Here is a 21,665-nt window from a genome sequence, read left to right on the forward strand (position 1 = left end):
GGGCTACGACGCCATGCGCCACCCCGCTCCCTCCTGCTCCCTCCCGCCGCCTCCCGCTGCCAGGTATACATTGCACCGGACCCCCATGCCGGACCTTTCAGGTGGTCCCCCCACCGATGCCTTTTCGGGCTGAGCCCGGCCGGGGTACGTGGGCTGCCCGGCCACCAGGTGCTCGCCTAGGAACACTACCCCCAGGCCTGGCTCCAGGGGTAGGTCCCGGTGACGCTATTCCGGGCAGGGTAAACGATCTCGTGTTTACCTTTTCCATGGAGGTTTTTGGATCGTGTTAGTCTGGATCTTCACTCCAGACCTGTTCGCCTTGGGAAACCCTACGAGGAGCATAGTGTTCCTGACGATGTAGGTCTGGAGTTCCCTAGATCACACGAGCCCTTCCACCACGCCAAGCGCCCACTTACGCTAAAGGCCTGGGTAGCTCAGTTGGTAGAGCATCAGACTTTTAATCTGAGGGTCCAGGGTTCAAGTCCCTGTCCAGGCGTAATGTTCAGTGTTCATCTGAGGCTCTCTAAGGTCCCAAGTGTGTATGCAGTAGTGTCACCTTTGAGTAATAATGTAAGTTCTGATGTGTAAGGAGAAGCCATACACTCTCTAACTCAACAGCAGTGAGGAGTTTTGTTATTTTTTTAAATTAGAATTTTATTGTTGATTAACTTATTTATTTTATTTTCCCCTCTGTTTTGTTTCGCACCCGAGGAACCGCTCTCTCTTACCCCTCACTTTTTCAGGCTCCAGTGAGGGCTCCCACCTGGAAGCGCGATTATTCTCTGGGAACAGTCACTCTTCAATGTTTCATTTCTGTAGCAGGATTGCACTGGATTTTAATTCTCCCCCGTGTTTAACACTTTTGTGACTCCAGGTGTTTATTCAGAACTGTTTATTCTTCTCTTGAGTCTCTTTTTGTCCCGTTTGGTGCGTGATTTTAATATGTGACATCGATCGCGTATACTGAAAGTCATGACTGCTTTTTGTTGGACTCTCGTGAGCATTTCACAAGAGAGAGGCAAAAGTGCGCTCCGCTTTGTGCGGCCAAAGCCCAAGCAGGCGCCGCATGCTCGAGCGTTCTTTGCGTGAGCCTTTCACGGGTAGCAGCTACAAGTAGGGCATAGGCGGCACATCTACTCGTTTGCAGCCCTACCGCCCTGAATATGTCCTGTCTTGAAAGGTAAGCAAAGTGGGGCCTGTTACGTGCTTGGATGGGAGACCGCCTGGGAATACCAGGTGTTGTCAACTTTTTTTTTTTTTTTTTAAATATAATTTTACTATTGATTTACTATGTGGTGGCGCAGTGGGTTAGGCCGGGACCTGCTCTGCGGTGGGTCTGGGGTTCAAGTCCCACTTGGGGTGCCTTGCGATGGACTGGCGTCCCGTCCTGGGTGTGTCCCCTTGTCCTCCAGCCTTACGCCCTGTGTTGCCGGGTAGGCTCCGGTTCCCTGCGACCCTGTATGGGACAAGCGGTTCTGAAAATGTGTGTGTGTGTATAATTTTACTATTGATTTACTATGTGGTGGTGCAGTGGGTTAGGCCGGGACCTGCTCTGCGGTGGGTCTGGGGTTCAAGTCCCACTTGGGGTGCCTTGCGACGGACCGGCGTCCCGTCCTGGGTGCATCCCCTTCCCCTCTGGCTTTGCGCCCTGTGTTATCGGGTAGGCTCTGGTTCCCTGCAACCCCATATGGGACAAGGGGTTCTGAAACTGTGAAATGTTTTTTTTTTTTTTTTTTTTTTTTTTAATAGGGAGGGGAAAAAAAAAAAAAAAAAAAAAAAACTTACAACACCTGGTATTCCCAGGCAGTCTCCCATCCAAGTACTAACCAGGCCTGACCCTGCTTAGCTTCCGAGAACAGACAACTTATTAACTGTCTATTTCTGGAATTTTCCACTTAGCTTTTTTTGGACCACAGTTAACTGCAGGTAACTGGGAACCGCTGTGTTGTTTCTTTGTGGTCAACGAACACAGAGCAGAGCGTCCAGAGCCAGGCAGAGCATGGAGTCACACACCAGTTGCTGAGATGGCGTCTTTGGAAAGAATGGAATCCCTGTTCAACGCAAGTTCTATTCTGAATGTATCGTCTGACGGCACACCTGTGTGTTATGTAACATGTTTTGTTTGGTTGCACCTGCTGACATTTTAGAAACAGTTCATTTGCTTGGAATGCGTAACAAATAATGACTTGGTGCGGAAAGTCCGCGATTTTGAAGAGCGCATTAAGAATTTGATTTCTACACGAGAAACGGAGAGTTGGTTGGACTCGGTGTGTCCCGATGCCTCCGTAGTGTCGAACTCGGCGTCGACCCTTACAGGCCCCAGTACAGCTAATGAGAAGCCGGGTACCCCGGAGCGCTCTCACGGCGACTGGGTCACGGTTCAGAGTAAGAAGTCGAATAAAGCGAAGCCGAAGCTACGGGTTCCTGGTTTGGGTTCTCCCGTCCAAACCCAAAATAGATTTTCGGCTCTAAGCAGTTCACCTAATAATAATAGTAATAATAATAATAATAATAATAATAATAATGTGCTCATTTTGGGATATTCGGCTGTCCGAAATGTTAAGGTCCGGGGGCCTGGGAATCGAAATGTAAATGTAAAGGTAAAGTGTTTCTCACGCACACGTGTGTCCGACGTGAAGGCTCGTGTCAGTTCTCTGGCCGATAATGCCGTGTCGACTATGACGGTGCATGTTGGTGGTAATGATATTCGTCATCAGCAGTCTGAGGTGTTAAAGAGCCAATTTATTTCTATGTGTAACAAGGCCAGAAGCAAATGTCGTAATCTAATAGTGTCTGGTCCTTTACCTAGACTCTTCATGGGGGACATGGTGTACAGTAGATTGGTGTCTTTTAACAGGTGGTTAGAGACGTGGTGCCGCTCCGACCGTATATCATTTGTCAATAACTAGGATGGTTTCTGGGAATGGCCCAGGTTTTTCACGCGTGATGGTGTACACCTCAACTGGAGGGGTTCATTTGTTCTGTCCCAGAACTTGGCCTTCAAGTTGGGAAAGAACAATCAGAAGCCCTTTCTAAACTCTGTAGCAATTAAAGACAGTAACTGTCAAGTTAATCTTCCAAAACTTCAACGTGGTTCTATGATTGAGTGCTAATAATGCTGGCTCGTGAACCAGGTCCCTCTGTGAGACTTCTGTGTCAACAATGCGGACGGCCCACTTCTTTAAGAAACCCTTACGCAACATTCTGCACGCAGAAGAAACGAGTTTATCTGTTCTTCCAGATGTTGCACTGCAAGATTCACAGCCTTCTGCTAATCAGAGAGAACAAGAAAAATGTAGATTTGCAGCCTTGTATGGCAAAGGCACTTGGACAGAAGGGTCTAATTCCTAAATCTTAAAGGAGAACAACATGACCACTCCAGTGGTATGTTGACCGAAATCCATAACACAATGGGTGGGGTCAGAAAAAAAGACTCCAGAGACTGGCAATGGAGCAATGAAAGACACCTACCTGCATGGCAGTTCCGAAGGCATGACCAAAGTCAATTCCGATCATTCCTCCTGTCTCCATGTTGATCAAGAAGTTGGACAAATGGCGGTCTCCGATGCCTAAGAGCCAGTGACTAACACACGAGGGCATGTGACGCCGTGAAGTGGGACCTCAAGAAAAGGAAGGCCTCTGGTGATGTGCTCATCTTGACGAAAGCTCTCCTGAACAATGGAGACACTTAAATCAATGGTCAGAGGCTTGCGGATCATTCCGGTAAAGCCCGACTTCTCTTGTGTCTAGAGCTGTGACAGTCTGCCTTGGGTTGGTAAACAGAGTTGGGTTTGGCAAACTGGTGGAAGACCAGAAAAAAGAAAAAATGTTTCTGTGAGTGGTTCTGTTTGGCCAGTAAGGAATGTGAAGTACAGTGACAGTGGGAACCATCAACTGAATCATACGTAAAACCAACGGTTCTGCATTTCTTCTGATCGACATCACCTCATCATCCTTTGTATTTAGAATGACTTAAAATTCTTACCCTCATCCCCTAAACCAATCATTATCTGTGCTGCTCCAGTGAATGTACTTAACTGATGTGAAGCTCTTCAAAAGAGAAAAAAAAGTACGTACCCACACTGTATTTCTGCAGCTTAGTTTCTGTTGTTACTGGGATAATGTTGAATGCTCACCTTAGAAGATCCTCTGGTACAAGATTCTCTGTTTTCCTGAAATTGGCTACAGTCTCATCTCGTTTGGCTTTCCTTTGAGATATAAGATCATTCAATGAGAATCAAAACCATAGTAAAATGAAGAGAAACGCCAAAGATCCTGCCAAGGATACACAGCTATACTAATACATTCTACAATACTGGCACAAGTTTAATGAAGTCATTTAAAATTCTGAATGAGACTTTTTAAAAATATTATTTCAGTCTTTTTTGTTCATCTTTATCAAGAGTGCTAAAAATTGGAGGTTATATGTCACGTTTAAGTTCAGGCTCACAAACAGAAAAATTAACAGAAAAATAGTTCTAAGGTGAGGCAGATGACAGAAGGGCTTTGCTGTAGCCATACGTATACACACACACACACACACACACACACACACACACACACATTTTCAGAACCGCTTGCCCCTTACGGGGTCACGGGGAACCGGAGCCTACCCGGCAACACAAGGCGTAAGGCCGAAGGGGGAGGGGACACACCCAGGACGGGACGCCAGTCCGTCATACGTATACTCTCTATATATATTATACATATACATATACATATATATATATATATATATATATATATATATATATAAAAACAATACTAATTCAACAGTATTTGCTTATAAGGTTCCACATAGCGCAGCAACCCTACAGTCTTCCCAGCCACTTTGTCCAGCGAGGTTTCAAAGGCGTCCGCAGTAATGCGGTCATTGTGCCGGTCTGTTGTGGTGAAGAAGGAGCTGAGTCGTAAGGCGAAGCTCTCAATTTACCGGTCGATCTACGTTCCTACCCTCACCTATGGTCATGAACTTTGGATGATGACCGAAAGAATGAGATCGCGCATACAAGTGGCAGAAATGAGTTTCCTCCGCGGAGTGGCTGGGCGCACCCTTAGGGATAGGGTGAGGAGCTCAGTCACCTGGGAGGAGCTCGGAGTAGAGCCGCTGCTCCTCCGCATCAAGATAAGCCAGTTGAGGTGGCTTGGGCACCTGTTCCGGATGCCTCCTGGACGCCTCCCTGGGGAGGTGTTCCGGGCATGTCCCACTGGGAGGAGGCCTCGGGGCAGCAGACCCAGGACACGTTGGAGAGACTACGTCTCCCAGCTGGCCTGGGAACGCCTTGGGGTTCCCCCAGAGGAGCTGGAGGAAGTGTGCGGGGAGAGGGAAATCTGGGGGGCTCTGCTTGGACTACTGCCCCTGCGACCCGGTCCCGGATAAGCGGAGGAAGATGGATGGATGGATGGATGGATGGATGGATGGATGGATGGATGGATGGATGGAGGTTTCCTACAATAGTGCTTCAATAAAATTTTTCATAACCTATTTGCTTCTAACTAGTCACATTGATTAATGCAGCTGGGACTTTCCTCCAAAGGAACTTACCATGTTAAGATACCTCTTCAGCCATTTACACAGCTGAAGAATTTCATCAGAGTAATCGAGGGTAGGTACTTTGCTCAAGGGAACTGTAACAGTAGCTGAGATTCAAACCTACCAACATCAGGTCAAGAGGCAGCAGCACTCACCGCGACGCTACCAAGTGTCTCCGTGGGCTTTAAAAGGCAAACAGTTAAGGCAGTCAAGATGACATTAACCACTTTTTTTTAGTGTTTACAAACACTTTTACCACGGCAACTCATCAACACGTTTCAAATGCACAGAGGTTCTCGGTTCCGGCTCCGTTGTGGTGGAATGACCTTCCCCTCTCACTCAGAACTGCCTACTTTTAAAAAGGGTCTGAAAACTCATCTCTTCCGGACCCATTTCGCCCAAGATCTCTCCAGCTCATGTATGGTTTAAATGTTCATGCACCATAACTTCATGAACGTCACCAGATAAAGCCTTCACTCAGCCACTACTCTGGCATCTTATTTGCTTGCTTGTGTATCTTCTAATATTAAAAAAAAATAAATAAATAAAATAAATAAATAAATAAATAAAAATTTTTAAAAACAAAATTGCTAGGAGGATATCGGGATTTGTCTATCTTGTGTTTTATGCACCTCCTTGAATGATGAACCTCGGTGCAGCAAGTGGTAGGTAACAAACTAGGTTTACGTGGGTCATATGTCTCTTAATGTAATGCATAAATTGTACTTTTGCTGAGATGTACGTCGCTTTGGTCAAAAGTGTCTGCCAAATGAATAAATGTAAATGTAAATGTGGCTCCAAACACTTGAGGTAGAATCCACACACAGGAAATTAAGCTGACGTGATGATGCCATTGAAAGTCCTGAGATGACACCCATGAGCTACAGACTTTACACCAAGGATCTTCAAAGACCCGTGAAGGTAAACGTTAAGCGCAGGCTAAGGCAGTACCTCTCTGCATCGTTGTGCTCTTCCTCAGACATCCTGCTGCAAAGGAAATCCTTCAAGGTGCAGGTATTTTCCATCCACTCAATGAGACCAACGCTGAGGGCAGAACCACAATGTATCGGATATGTATCGCACAGATGCCGCACAACGTTTCCCAGACACAAACCCATGGACACCATAACTAATTAAACACTGTGCCTTACTGACCATTGAGAGCTGACCTTAGAGTTGAGGCTAATTTGTTGAAATCATCAACACCCCACAGTAAACTGGTAAATTTCTTAATTTGATTTATTATGGAAAGTAACCTAAATGATTACAGTGTGATATCCAGCATTGTTAACACTAATCAGTATTAATCTGTAAGTGACCTATTTAATTTGCTACATAAATTTCATTGACTGGATCCAAAAAACAAAGGCCATTATTCAAGATGCCTAGACAATAAAACAAAATTGCAAAATGTATAAGAAAAAAAACAATTAGGACAGTTGTATTAAAGCAATAACCACACACGTGCACACGCACAGAGAAAAATGCGAAAACGAGAGCGCACCGTGTTGTCATGGGGATGACTTTATAGATACGCAGCACCATGTTCTTCTGAGAGCAGGTGGCGTCACTCCGAAGGATGGTGTTCATGATGCTAAAAAGCTGCTCGATGCGCTGGTGGAAAGGAGCTTTTGTGCTGTTTTGACCACGGTTTCGATGGTGTTGGGCCCGGGATAAGTCCTCGCTGATGTTGAGCCCCACCTACTAAACACAGCCCACCCTCTCCACTGCCGTCCCACTGATTAGAACAAGTGTGCGGTCTCCTCCCACAGTCATCTCCTTGGTTTTACTAACGTTCAGAGAAGAGGTTGTCGTGCTGACATGGTACTGAACGCTGAGCTGTAATCAAGAAGCAACATTCTCACATATGCCCCTTTCCTGTCCATGTGTGAGAAGGCAGTATGGAGGGCAGTGGCAATAGCACCCTCCGTAGACCTGTTCTGGCAATATGCAAGTGCAGTGGGCCTAGGGTGTCAGGTGGCGAAGAGGGGATGTGAGATTTGACTAACCGCTCAAAGCACTGCTGCGGTGAGGTAAGGGTGCCTCCCAACTTGACACAGCCCACACGGTTGCACTGCACAGCACGCTTCTTTGCCAAAGAAACCGTAGAGTATCGGCAAGAGTCGCATGAGTTTCCGGCAAACAAACTTGAGGAAGAGAGAATCATTATGTCGGATTTGTTCCTGACAAAGTGTCCCGCTGCAGCCTCTTTCGTTCTGATCCCGGCCCAAAGTAGGTGGTACGAATGGGATTCAGTTCCACATATATCACTGGGGAAGACAGGAAACTCAGAATGGAAAGATTTGGGTATTTAAGGTTGAAGGCATCGACTCACCCGTAAACACCATAGCAGTGTGGTACCGGAATAATCTCCTGTTACAAGATGACAACGAGGAGGACCATATGCAACCATGTCGTGTGAATGTTTCATGCTCAAAGGCGGAAATGTGGTGTGAGAAATTGTTCGTTCAAGTGTGGTGTGAAAATATGTTCAAGTAGTCAATATTTTCAAGTGCTTAATATGTTCTAAAGTGATGTAAGAGTTATGACGTTCAGAAAATATATGCTGTCCGTTTAACGCAATGGAGAAACGTTGATAGGGAAAACAAAACACAAAGAAATTTTAACCTTTACGATGCGTCCCGGCAGACTTCTAAAGCAGGGACAAACTGTTTGGAGGGACGTAGAAGACCGGCAAATAGAGAGCTTTGCCTTACGGCTCAGCTCCTGCCTTCACCACCACAGTCCGGTACAGCAACCGCATTACTGCGGCCGCTGCCACCTCACTTGTGAATAAGACCCCAAGATGCTTAAACTCCTCCACCTGGAGCAAATTTTCTGCCCTCACCTGAATGAGAGGGGGCAACACAACCTTTTTCCATGAGAGAAGCATAGATTCAAACTGAAAGGTGATGATCCTCATACCAACCACATCAATATCAACACATCCACTCCATAACCTTTTTGGCTTGCTGGTTTTTTTTTTTTTTTTTTTCCCCCTCCTCTCCCCCCCACCAGACACTGAGGAGACCACTACCAACACATCCTTTTCACCCCACCCCAGATGGGACTTGAACCCACAACCCCTGGCTTAGGAGATCAGTGCCTTATCCATTAGGCCACTGGGGCTAAACTCAGCAGAATACCTAAAGGAAGTGTAAATGAAGAGGAACACCACAGTGATGCTTGGTTCTTACATTTTTCAGTAATGCCTTTCAGTTTAACTGTGAAGCCAGAATACACTAAAAACTCCCAAGTGTTGTTCCAACAACAAGGTGTCGCCTGCCTTATGACACTGTGGCAAACGGATGTGTACTTCAGAAGAAAGGAATTATATCATGCGGGCATATGAACTAGAAATGGATAACAGAGTGTTAATTGAACCGCGAGCGACTTTGCATCGTCATGGCAATACAGAAACGCGGATGTGTCTTGCGGAAGAAATTCGACATGACTCAAACAACGGACCCAAGATAGGAGAGAGTATCTTACTTTGTCTCTCCCCAGCTGGAGAGAGAGTCCTTCGTCCCCTGTGCTGGACTTAAGGGAGTCTCCCCGAGCATCCAAAGCACACTCCTTACGTACATCTAGAGACGCATGCTAAGTGCGCACATGCGCACACACACACACACACACACACACACACACACACACACACACACACACACACACACACACACACACACACACACAAATAGTCTTAACCGCTTGCCTCATACAGGGTTGTAGGGAGCCAGAGCCTAACCCAGCAACTGAGGGCATAAGGGGACACACTCAGAACAGGACACCAGTCCATCGTAAGGCACCCCAAGCAGGGCTCAAACCCCAGATCCCCTGGAAAACAGGACCTGGTCCAATCCCCACTGCGCCACTGCGCCACTGCACTAGTGCACCCCCCTCTCATGCTAAGCATATGGTGGCATTTCTCATTGGCTTTCTCTCTGCATGATCAGCACGTGCTCAGCTCGTGTTTGCTTCGAATTTGTTACTTACTTATCTGGTACGTTCCCTACAGGCTAGAGTGAGCTATGCACATTAACCTTATTTATTTTCTTGTTTTTTCGCTACCAGCCAGTGTCTGGTTAGTGTCTGAGTTGGGGGCGCAGTTTCGGTACATTCCTGCTTCTTGCGCAGCGGGCTTCCTGCAGCAGTCGTGGAACAAATCAGTTGCACAAAATTGCACAATTTTCTTTTTTTTTTTTTTTTTTTAATATAAAGTGGAGGGAACTGTTTGGTGGGGCATGAGGGGTATGTGGGGTTTTGGGAGGGATGGAGTACTGGTGGCGTGGTTGGTTTGTGTCCAGCCCCCCTTGATTTTGGCACAAGGGGTTGAACATCTTTCCCTGTGTATTATTGCATGTTGGTTCTAGGTGACTAGTGACTGCTGTGAGCAGGGCAGCTGGCGGCATGGGAAAGATCGTGTGACAGCAAGGAGAGACTGCTGGCAGGAGGGAACAGACCCCACTAGGGGCTGACATGGGCTAGCAACCTGTGTCAGCAGCATCTTGTGCTTTTGAGTAGCAGGAGGTGCGCCCTGTTTAAGCTACAGACACACAAATGTTATCAATACCCCAAGAGTCAGTGAGAGCAGGGGTGGAAGACGACTCATCGGTGGATATAACGGCTTTAGACCTTGGCGTGAACTTGACCATGAGTCAGGGGGAAAGCACGAACACAACCACGCCAAGTAGGGGTGGATCGGTGCTGCAGGTGTGTATTTGTGGTTGGAGGAAGGTGACTTCAGTGAGGGGCCTAAGAATTCATCAAGACAAGAAGAAGTGTTTAGGGGGACGAGGCAGGGGCCCCCCATTGATCGCCACGACCTACGGAGTGGTCCAGATAAGTCAGGTGAAGTCCAGGGGCAGGTTGCACACCAAAGACCACAGGACATCAATACCTCTGTCTTAGAGGAGACAAGACCAAAGATGGATGCACAAGGCAGCATCGATCATGGAGAGGATGCGGGGCAGATGATACCAAGATGAGAACAAAAACCTAAGGTGAGATGGCCAGGCGCCACTGACTGTAAGGAGTGGACCTCTAAAAACAATGACTTGAGAGGGATTTTAAATGGCCTGAAGGGTACGGCTGAGTCTAAGATAAACCAACTGGGTGAGATTATATACGACTATGGGAAGAAGAGGTTCGAGGTGTTCGAGAAGAAGCGTAAGGGTGAGCAGAGCATGTTAAGGTCAAGACGGCAGATGGAAATTGAGAGGTTGATTCAGGAAAGAAGACACTTAAAAAAGCTTTGGAAACGAGCAGATGAGGAAGGTAGAAGTGGCATTAATATTTTGCAGGAAGAATTGAAACGTAGATTGGTAGTGTTGAGGAGAGCGGAAAAGCTTAGATTGAGGAGGAAGAAGAAGGAGCAAGCTATGGTGGCAATTTTTAAGGACCCATTGAAATTTGTGAAGTCCTTGCTTGAGCAAGAGAAGTCTGGTTGTTTAAATGTTCAAAGGAGGGAGTTGGAGAGCTGTCTGCTGGAAATGCACACCGATGGTGAAAGTGAGAGGGTTTTTAAAGTACCTGCAGATATTCCTCCATTAGGGGAGATCGTGGCACAAATGGACATGTGTCCTCCAAGGTTGAAAGAAGTACAAGAGGTGGTGCGGCGTGCGAGGGCAGAATCTGCACCAGGACCCAATGGGGTTCCTTAATGGGTTTATAAAGGTGCCTGGATGTTTTACAGTTTTTGTGGAAGCAGATGGTGGTCGTATGGAAAAAAGGTATCATTCCAAAAGAATGGCGGCGAGCAGGAGGGGTATTTATACCCACAACGAGAAAGATGAGGTAGAAATAGGGCAATTCAGGCCAATGTGCCTTCTTAATGTTGAAGGGAAAATATTTTTTAGTGTTGTGGCGCAGAGGTTGCCTGCATATTTGTTGGCCAGCAACTTAATTGACACATCTGTGCAGAAAGCAGGAATTGCGGGTTTTTCAGGCTGTTTAGAGCATTTTTGTATGATCTGGCACCAGATAAAGGAGGCCAAGATGGAAGGTGAAGACCTCCACGTGATTTTTTTGGACTTGGCGAACGCCTTTGGTTCAGTGCTGCATGTTTTGTTGTGGAGGGCATTTGTTTTCTTTTAAAGTCCCAGAGTGTATTACGAGACTGGTTAAGGTGTATTTTGAAGACATCCAGTTTTATTTTTGTACCAAACAATACACCGCAACTTGGCAGCGGGTTGGGGATTGGCATAATGGCCGGATGCACAATCTCGCCTCTGGCTTTTACCATGGCTATGGAGGTGATAATAAGGGCGTCGAGATGGGTGGTTGGGGATATGAGGCTGAAGGATGGTTCTCGCCTTCCGCCAATCAGAGCGTATATGGACGATATGACTGTGCTTGCTACTACTGTCCCATGTACTCGTCGCTTATTAATGAAGTTCAATGGAAATCAAAAGTTGGCCGGACTGAAAATTAAACCTAGCAAAGTGTAGGAGCTTGTCAATAGTTAAAGGAAAGTTATCGCAGGAGAATTTCCAGATCGATGGAGAAAAGGTTCCGTCAGTAGCTGAAAGGCCAATTAAAAGCTTGGGTCGATGGTATGATTCCTCACTCAGCGACAGGGAGCAGGTTAAAAGATTAAGGGAGAATGTAGTGCAGGCAATTAATAGGATTGATTAATCTTTTTTACCAGGGAAGCTGAAGGTTTGATGCCTGCAGTTTGGTTTGTTGCCTCGTATTAGATGGCCGCTAACTATATACGAGGTTTCTGTGTCAGGGGCTGAAAGACTGGAAAGGCTTATGAGCAAAGCTATTAGGAGAGGGTCTTGGAATTACCGCTGACTAGTCTTGTGGAAGAATTCAAGTGTGCCAAGGTTGGCTTGGAATTAACATTGTCAAGCACAAGAGACCCAGTGGTGAGATCGATTCCTGTAAGTTTAAAAACAGGATGTAAGTGGGATCCACGGGAAGCTGTTGCGCATGCACAGACAGCGCTTGAGCACAGAGATGTGGTCGGTCAGGTGCAGGTAGGTAGGGCGGGGCTTGGTGCCGGCGATCGAATGAAGTTGCGGAGTAAAGCTAAGTTGCCGGAGAGGGGAAAGATGGTGATTGGTTTTATCCGCGAACAGGAAGAGGAGACGAGGCGGGTAAGTGCGACGCCACATGGTGTGCAAGGGCGATGTTTGGCTTGGGAGCATGTGGAGAAACGGAAGATCAGCTGGCGTGATCTGTGGGCGATGGACGCCGGTCGTATTAAGTTTCTCATCGGAGCCACCAACGATGTACTCCCTACTCCACAGAATCTTAAATCGCTGGGTAGGTACGGAGCCGACTTGCAGCTTGTGTGGTGGTATAGCCTCTTTGAGGCATATTTTGTCTGCATGTAACTGTTAGTTTATCTCAGGGAAGATATACTTGGAGGCATAATGAAGTGCTAAAATCCTTGGCATGCTTGTTGGAGAACAAGCGGGTTGAAGTCAATTCACTCCCGTGTTGCGGGAGAAATAAGGTAATTTCTTTTGTGCAGGAGGGGGAGAGCGTTGCATGCCATGCGAGTGGACGCGGCGGTACGTGTTTTAAGTGGGGTGACGTGTGAGACTGGAAGTTGGTAGCGGACGTGGGAAAACAGCTGCAGATGCCGCAGTGCATTGCGGTCACGGCATTGAGACCCGATATTGTCCTGTACTCCGAGGGCGCACGGATAGTGTGCTTCATTGAATTAACGATACCCTTCGAAGATGCATTAGAAGATGCCTTTGAGAGGAAGAAACTGAAGTACACTGAGTTGGCTGGTGAGGTGAGGGAGCGAGGCTGGCAGTGCGTTATTAGACCGGTGGAGATTGGTGCAAGAGGGTTTGTTGCAAAATCAACCACGTCACTACTGTTGGATTTTGGTTTCAGGGGTCAGTCGTTAAGAGCAGCGATTAAAAGCTTGTCAGAGGTAGCAGAAAGATCCAGTCAGTGGTTGTGGAGGCAGCAGGGTGTTTGGGGGAAGCACACCTGAGTGGGGAATACTCGCCTATGTGAACATCAAATGGTTCGAGTTTTGTTGTCACTTCCATATGCTGATGTGGTGTGTTGGTTGGTTTGTTGGTGGTCAATGTGTGGCTGGGGTGGGAGGTCTTTTGGTGGATGGAGTCACCGGGATGGCACTGGGGGCATGGGTCTGGGACGCCACATCTCGCCGTTGAGCCTTCTGGAGGTGCTCACTCTTCTGACTCAGATTCTTCTTCACGAGGTTCAAGTTCACGAGCTTTCTCGCCTAGCTCGTCCCGGTCGGGTATTAGGGCACAATCATCTTCGTCGTTTATCCCCTGTGCCATTGCTGTAGTCGTGAACGTTGTTTCAGCAATAGCAGCCTTAACACACGACAAGCAACACATCAATAACAGGAAGACGGATAAAATAGCAAGAAGTATTCATAATAAGAGAGTTTCAATAGACCACCCCACCAGCTGCTTATTCCTAGCCAGTCCCAGAGTTCGTCACCGTTCTTAAAATCACGAAACTGAGAACCAACTTCCATAACGTTACCCGCCAACGAGTTTATACGCTCGGAATTGCCCGGGACATACGTGCAACATTCTGATCCGACGTTAACGTTTATTCATTTAGCACACGCTATTTCTCCAAAGCGACTTCCAAGGAACTCTATGTAGTGTCATCAGCCCACACACCTTATTCACCAAGGTGACTCGCACCGCTAGATACACTACTTACAATGGGTCACTCATCCATACATCAGTGGAATACACTCACACACTATGGGTGAACCACACTACACGCTACAACAGCACATGTTGCTCCTTCTGCGGCCAGAGGATAATCTACTGCCATTCGCCTTTGCATAGCAACAGCATTAATGTCCTTAAGGCTCTCAGTCGTACCGTTGGCTATTTCTTCTGATGCTTGTGCTGAATAGAGCGTCTGCCGAGCAGCTTTACCGATACCACGCGTTGGGAACAATACCAGAAAATATCTCTCCCGTTTCAGAAAGTCCAGTTTTCACCAAGGGGGGACTATTTCTCCGATAGCGGAGGAGACGAGAATCTGGACGCCACGGAGGTTGGGACAACTTTCGAACGTGGGGCACTACATAGGACAAATAACAGGAACCTCCGGACTGATTCTTTGGAAGCCATGGCTAGGCGCATTTACCACACACCCAGAAAGTACCGTTTGGCAAAATAAGTCACCGTGAAGGTAACATTAAAGGTATTTTCCTGCGTACCGTTGGACATTGGAAGAAGCTGTTGCGAACTATCAGGGCTTGTTTGCCTGGCCATGTAGGTGCATTTAGAACTACCCACACGTGTGACAGAGCCAGGCTGACTTCTGACGACACAGATCGTTCCATTCAGGTTGGCTCTAAGAGTCACGTAAGGGTGTAATTTGTCTTTAGTCAAATTCGGCGTGGAAAAGTCGCGATAGTATCCCAAGGAGACAGGATTACCCGGTTGGCTCACACTAAATATTTTACTGTTAGAGGCCTCACGCGGAGTGGCTATGAGTGTACGAATTCCTCATACACTTTTCCAGAAGTCACCGGTGCCGTGTAACAGGACACCGCGATGCAAAGCTGCTGTGGGGTAAAGGTTCGGGAAACGGCTCCATCCACAAAACCCTAGGGGTAAAGGCATGAGTGGTAGTCCAGATGACACTGATTTTGGCACATGAGTACAGGCCCAGCAACTGGTGCTATTGTCAGCAGCTGCATAACCCTTGCTCAGAGCCAGGAAAGCGCTGACGCCATGCGAGCCTTCCTCATGTAGATGGGGACAGTTTGCGTCCCCCGTGGATTTCGTCGGCTTGCGAAGGAACCCTGCAAATTTCACGAGGCGTTTGTTGTCGAAGAGGGAAAGCCGCATTTCTTCCCACGCCAGGTTGCAGGGCTCACACTGCAAAAGAGAACCTCCCCCAGGCACCTTTAATGAAATACAGTTTCCCAGACCGTGGCTTGAGCCCATGACCCTCAGCTTAAGACTCTTGCACACTACTGACTGAGCTAGGCAGGAACATCACTGCTACCAGCACTCCTGTGGAAGTGCAAGCAAGCTGAAGTGTGCAAATTCAGGAGGAGCACAAGCAAAATGCAGCTCCAGAATCCATCTTGCTACCTTCTGACTTGCTGGAAAGCAGCATCAGAGCAAGCCTTAAAGCTTCCTCCTGCATGGAGGGAACAGCTGGTTGACTCCTGAGGTGCCAGGAAGAAGGCACTGCTTCCACACACATACAGGAGGACCAGCCTGGCCTGCTCTACCAGGGATCTTTCCCCTCCTCAGCAGGAGCCTTCCCGCAAGCCCCTTGGCCCATGCTGAACCTTCCCGCAACACTCCTGCTGCCAGTACACTTTCAAGAGCTCAACTGACACAGCCAAGCAGGGAGCTGGGCGGGCTCGTCCGGGATTTGAACCCGGGACCTCTCACACCCGAAGCGAGAATCATACCCCTAGACCAACGAGCCCCTGACTCTCTCTTTGTCCCCCCTTCCTCGGCCTGCTGTCGGGAACTGCATCATCCATGGCATTTGTACCCGGCTTGAGATTCTTACCAAACGCCTTTGAGATTTTTAAATGAAGCGTACCGCTTTGCGCCAGTCGACAGAGCCACTCTACAATGGAGACGGCGCAGTGACGCCCCTCGGCAGGGGTTTCTTCCTCTTCCCAGCAACGTCCAGTAGCGCTTGCGGCCTGCCGTCCGGTCGAGGGAAGACGGCGCGCATAGCGGAACGACTCGAATCTCCGACCTCCAGGCCACACAGGTTCTTCTTTCGTGCTCCCTCGACGTTCAGAGCCTTCGCTGGAGAAACACCAGCGTCGGTGGGGTGCACTACCTTCAGGCGCCCGGGAGACAAAGCGGCCTTCCCCGACACCTAAGCACAGGTGGTGCAAGTCAATCAATCAATCAATCAATCAATTGGTCAAAGGTTTAGTCACCAAATGCACAACAATAGAGCATGCAGCAGTGGTTGCTGCGATGAAATGTCTTTGAGTGCGTGTGGTAGGGTGATTTTTTAAAAAAAAAAATAAAAGGAACAACATACCTCAAGATTACAAATAACGTTTTCAATTTGCAGCGCAACAGAAATCTGGTAACACCAATAACTATGAAGTGAAACTACTTAACGAAAACCGGATGAGTTGCTGCATTCGGATGCCGCTCGACTGTTCGGGCGTCTAACAGCCTGGAGATAGACGTTATCCCGCAGTCTGTTTGATTTTGATTTGATGTTTTGGCAATATTTAGCGGACGGCAGGAGAGAAAACGGTGCGTGACCAGGATGACTGGGCTCCTTGAGGATAGCCCAGGCCTTCTTCAGGCATCTGGCTGCGTAGATGTCCCGGATGTTTGGAAGCTCAGAGCCACCGATGAGCTGTGCCGACTTCACCGCCCTCTGCGGTTCCTCACAATGCTGGGCCGAGCAGCTCCCATACCAGGCAGTGATGCAGCCGGTCGGGATGCTCTCGGCTGTACGCCTGTAGAAATTAGCCCCGGATCCGGGATGGCATGCCAAACTTGTTCAGCCTACGGAGAGAGGACAGGCGCTTCCGTGCTGTTTTGACCACGGTGTCGGTGGTGACGACATTCAGTCACAGCGCCTAGGATGAAGGGGGGACGAGCGGTGAAGGAACTGGTCTATTGACCGCTCCGACCTGGTGCCCCACATCAGTTCAATTCAATTTATGTTTATAGAGCGCTCTTCTCACAGAGGTTAACTGGCAGACTATTCCACAGTTTTGGGTTTGTTGGACGAATAGTCGCGAACCTCTCACTTACTCCTCGTGCCGTCTTTCCTGGCATGAGAAGCACCGTTTCTGCAACCCGGGCCTATGTGTTCCTGTTTCATGAAATTGATATTTTGGATGCCACAGAGACAATAAGAGACTACATTAACGTTTTGTATGGACACAGTTGTTGAGAAGAAAGCTGTAACTGTATTTCCTAAGAACAAAAGTTATATAACAAGGGAGGTCAAGGAGTCTTTAAACAGGACGAGGTTGGTTTTCATCAATCAAGATAAAATGGAATTAAAATTAGTCCAAAAGGAATTAAATGCGTTGTTGAAGGGGACAAGGAAAAAACACAGAGCAAACTGTAGAACAAAATTTTAATTCAGGGGACTCCAAAAAACTTTGGGTTGCTATAAAAGTAGTAACCAATACGGAATCCCCCGAAAAAGGCTCATGACTAGCAATGACCAACAAAGAGCAGATGACTGAAATGACTATTTTCTTAGGTTCGAGTCACCTTCGGTGTGAATGGTAGATCAGGACTCTATCATGTGTAATTCAGATCAGAGATTAGAGGTAGCTCCACACGCAGTTAGTTTGCTATTTAGAGGCATACGAGCCAAGAAATCCACAGGTCCTGATGGAATTTCTGGTTTTTTGCTGAAAACTTGTGCCAGTGAACTTCCTCCAGCATTCTGCCCTATTTTCCAGAAATCATTTGACTCGCATACCAATCCATCTTTGTGGAAAAAACTAGAATTACGCCGGTTCCCAAGAAAAATTGCCCAGTTGAGAATTGTGATTTTAGACCTGTGACTTTTGACTTCAAATGTTATGAAATGTTTTGAAAGACTTGTTGTAACTGTTCTAAAGGATGAGATTAAATTATCCCTTGACCCGTTTCAGTTCATCTTTAAGGCTGGGCGGGGCACCGAGGACGCCATTAATTGTATCACTCATTTGGTGAATAGGCATTTAGAAGATATGCACGCATTTGCACGTTTACTTTTTATAGATTTTAGTTTGGCTTTTAACACACTTCAACCCCAGCTACTAATTAGGAAGCTGACAGAGTTAAAAGTGAATCCCTTTTGCATTAAGTGGTTTCATTCGTTTCTAACAAATTGAACACAACAAGTTACGGTCAACAATTCTTATTCTGAGGTGAAGACTACCAATATGGGGGCCCCGCAAGGTTGTGTTAGCGCACCCATTTTATTTACATTAGACACTAATGAGTGTTTAACTAGTCAGGATAACAGTACTTTTCTGATGTTGCCAGGTTTGTGGGGTGGTGTGACGATAATTGCTTGATTTTAAATGAAATGAAGACTGTTGAAATGATCTTTGACCCCAGATCTGTGGGGGATCATAGACCTGTAATAATACATGGTAATATTACTGAACAGGTTTCTTCATATAAATACTTGGTTGTTTGTTTATATAGATAATTTGTTATGCTGGTCTTCTCACATAAACAGTCTGTGTTCGAAAACTTCAGCAGAGACTACATTTTTTGCGAAGGTTAAAAGTATTTGGGGTTAACCAGAAGATTTTGTTTCTGTTTTACCAGTCTGTTTTTGAGAGCTTGCTAAGATATGGTATTACAGCATGGCATGGAAACTTGACTGTCCAATCAAAATCGAAACTTGCACGACTAGTACATACTGCTCTAAAAATTATAGGGTGGGAAGAGGAACGACGCATGCAGGAGTTGTACGAGGTATCTATTTTAAAAGAAGCGAAACAAAAAAATTGCTGCTAATGACACACATATTTTACATGAGAATTTCAACATGTTACCCTCAGGGAGACGATTTAGGATTTTGATGTGTAAATCAAATTGTTATGAAAATTCTTTTGTGCCATCTGAGGTTAAGTTTTTGAATAGAGAATTCTAAAACTGAGATTTAGATTGGGATTCAGTAGATTTTTCATATCTTTTGATTGTTGTTTTATTTATTCTTATTTTAATGTATGATATGATATGTATTGTTTTATGTGAGTCCAACGTTGCGCACTGGCCGTGTCATGGTTGTCCAAGACAAATTTCCCATAAATGGGACAATAAAGTATATTCTATTCTATTCTATTCTATTCTATTCTATTCTATTCTACCTGCAGCTGTGTCACGTATTCTGTCCGAATCGATCGGTGCACCGCAGGACGGGCCAGCCCTAACTTTTGCTCGGGCTCGGTCACCAGCAGGTCCCCTAGACCTAGGAGGGTTGCCCCCTTAGTCGGGTTCCTCGCGGCACACGGGTCGGTCCCGGCAGAAGGTCGTGATCCCGGACGAGCCCCCAAAACTGTGGTAGGAAAAATGAGAATTGTCATACAGATAGATCACTCGGTCACTTGAGTTGCAGAAAACCTTATTTATTCGTATGCGCAGAGTCACACCAGAGCAGCCAGTCAAGCAGATATTTATACACATTCTAGGGCAGATTTTTGTAAGCACAGGCAGAATACATGTTATTTTTTGAACATTCCAGGCGTGTCACTGTGCCCTTCAATCTCTCATCACACGCGTCCACTGTCACCAGTTTATCTCCTTTCTTATGTGAAACAGTTACACACATCCTCTGGGCTTTACGTGAGTCTGCGTAAGCCACATTTCTCTGATATCTCATGGGAACAGGCTGGCACAAAAGGGGACATACAGAGAGCAAACTATAGCCTGGAATGTGCCGCTTTCTTGCATAGGCTATTCAGCAGTTAAACATTCTTAAACGTTCTATTACAGAAGCATGTAGGCATAGCAAAGCTTTTAAAATCAAATTTTCATTCAGACTCCATGTCTCCTACCTCCTCTGGGACATGGGAGGAGTTCTCACGGAGGTGGGAGTTAAAATCATTCCGGACAGGGTCCTCTGACGCTTGTTCCCAGCACGCCCTCACTATACGCTTGGGCCTACCGGATCTGTCTGTCAGTTTTCCCTGCCGTCTGATCCAGCTCACCACCAGACGGTGATGGGTTGACAGCTCAGCACCTCTCTTCACCCAAGTTTTCCAGAACATGTTTTCCTCAAGCCAGATGAAACGACTACAAAGTTGATCGTTGGCCTTTGGCCCAAGGAGCTCTGGTACCAAATACACTTATGAGCATGCTTGTATTCAAACGTGGTGTTTGCTTCACCACAGCGCTGTGTAGCAAAAAGCAGAAGGCTGTGTTGTCTTGGCTCCATGGGAGCTGCAACCCACAGAGCGCTCATCACAGGAGCTTTCACCTGCTCCGCCACCAGCCTGGATTCTTTCACCTCTCCCCAAGAAGCACCGTGCCGACGCTCCCTGCAACCCTGTATGAGGCAAGCGGTTAAGACTATTTGTGTGTGTGTGTGTGCGCGTGTGCGCACTTAGCATGCGGCTCTAGACGTATGTAAGGAGTGTGCTTTGGATGCTCGGGGAGACTCCCTTAAGTCCAGCACAGGGGACGAAGGACTCTCTCTCCAGCTGGGGAGAGACAAAGTAAGATACTCTCTCCTATCTTGGGTCCGTTGTTTGAGTCATGTCGAATTTCTTCCGCAAGACACATCCGCGTTTCTGTATTGCCATGACGATGCAAAGTCGCTCGCGGTTCAATTAACACTCTGTTATCCATTTCTAGTTCATATGCCCGCATGATATAATTCCTTTCTTCTGAAGTACACATCCGTTTGCCACAGTGTCATAAGGCAGGCGACACCTTGTTGTTGGAACAACACTTGGGAGTTTTTAGTGTATTCTGGCTTCACAGTTAAACTGAAAGGCATTACTGAAAAATGTAAGAACCAAGCATCACTGTGGTGTTCCTCTTCATTTACACTTCCTTTAGGTATTCTGCTGAGTTTAGCCCCAGTGGCCTAATGGATAAGGCACTGATCTCCTAAGCCAGGGGTTGTGGGTTCAAGTCCCATCTGGGGTGGGGTGAAAAGGATGTGTTGGTAGTGGTCTCCTCAGTGTCTGGTGGGGGGGAGAGGAGGGGAAAAAAAAAAAAAAAAAAAAAAAAAACCAGCAAGCCAAAAAGGTTATGGAGTGGATGTGTTGATATTGATGTGGTTGGTATGAGGATCATCACCTTTCAGTTTGAATCTATGCTTCTCTCATGGAAAAAGGTTGTGTTGCCCCCTCTCATTCAGGTGAGGGCAGAAAATTTGCTCCAGGTGGAGGAGTTTAAGCATCTTGGGGTCTTATTCACAAGTGAGGTGGCAGCGGCCGCAGTAATGCGGTTGCTGTACCGGACTGTGGTGGTGAAGGCAGGAGCTGAGCCGTAAGGCAAAGCTCTCTATTTGCCGGTCTTCTACGTCCCTCCAAACAGTTTGTCCCTGCTTTAGAAGTCTGCCGGGACGCATCGTAAAGGTTAAAATTTCTTTGTGTTTTGTTTTCCCTATCAACGTTTCTCCATTGCGTTAAACGGACAGCATATATTTTCTGAACGTCATAACTCTTACATCACTTTAGAACATATTAAGC

General features: G+C 46.9%; 4 non-coding genes across 4 annotated transcripts; 2 read left to right on the forward strand and 2 right to left on the reverse strand.

Moving 5' to 3' along the window:
• Positions 1 to 423: 423 nt before the first annotated feature.
• Positions 424 to 496, forward strand: trnak-uuu (transfer RNA lysine (anticodon UUU)). The gene has a single exon. It is a non-coding gene; the product is annotated as a tRNA-Lys (tRNA).
• An 8,093-nt stretch (positions 497 to 8,589) lies between these two features.
• Positions 8,590 to 8,662, reverse strand: trnar-ccu (transfer RNA arginine (anticodon CCU)). Its single transcript has one exon. It is a non-coding gene; the product is annotated as a tRNA-Arg (tRNA).
• Positions 8,663 to 15,877: 7,215 nt separating this feature from the next.
• On the reverse strand, positions 15,878 to 15,949 carry trnap-cgg (transfer RNA proline (anticodon CGG)). Its single transcript has one exon. It is a non-coding gene; the product is annotated as a tRNA-Pro (tRNA).
• Positions 15,950 to 21,044: 5,095 nt separating this feature from the next.
• On the forward strand, positions 21,045 to 21,117 carry trnar-ccu (transfer RNA arginine (anticodon CCU)). Its single transcript has one exon. It is a non-coding gene; the product is annotated as a tRNA-Arg (tRNA).
• Positions 21,118 to 21,665: the final 548 nt, after the last annotated feature.

This window comes from Scleropages formosus, chromosome 5 (assembly GCF_900964775.1).
Source record: "Scleropages formosus chromosome 5, fSclFor1.1, whole genome shotgun sequence".
In the NCBI taxonomy this organism is placed as follows: Eukaryota; Metazoa; Chordata; class Actinopteri; order Osteoglossiformes; family Osteoglossidae; genus Scleropages; species Scleropages formosus.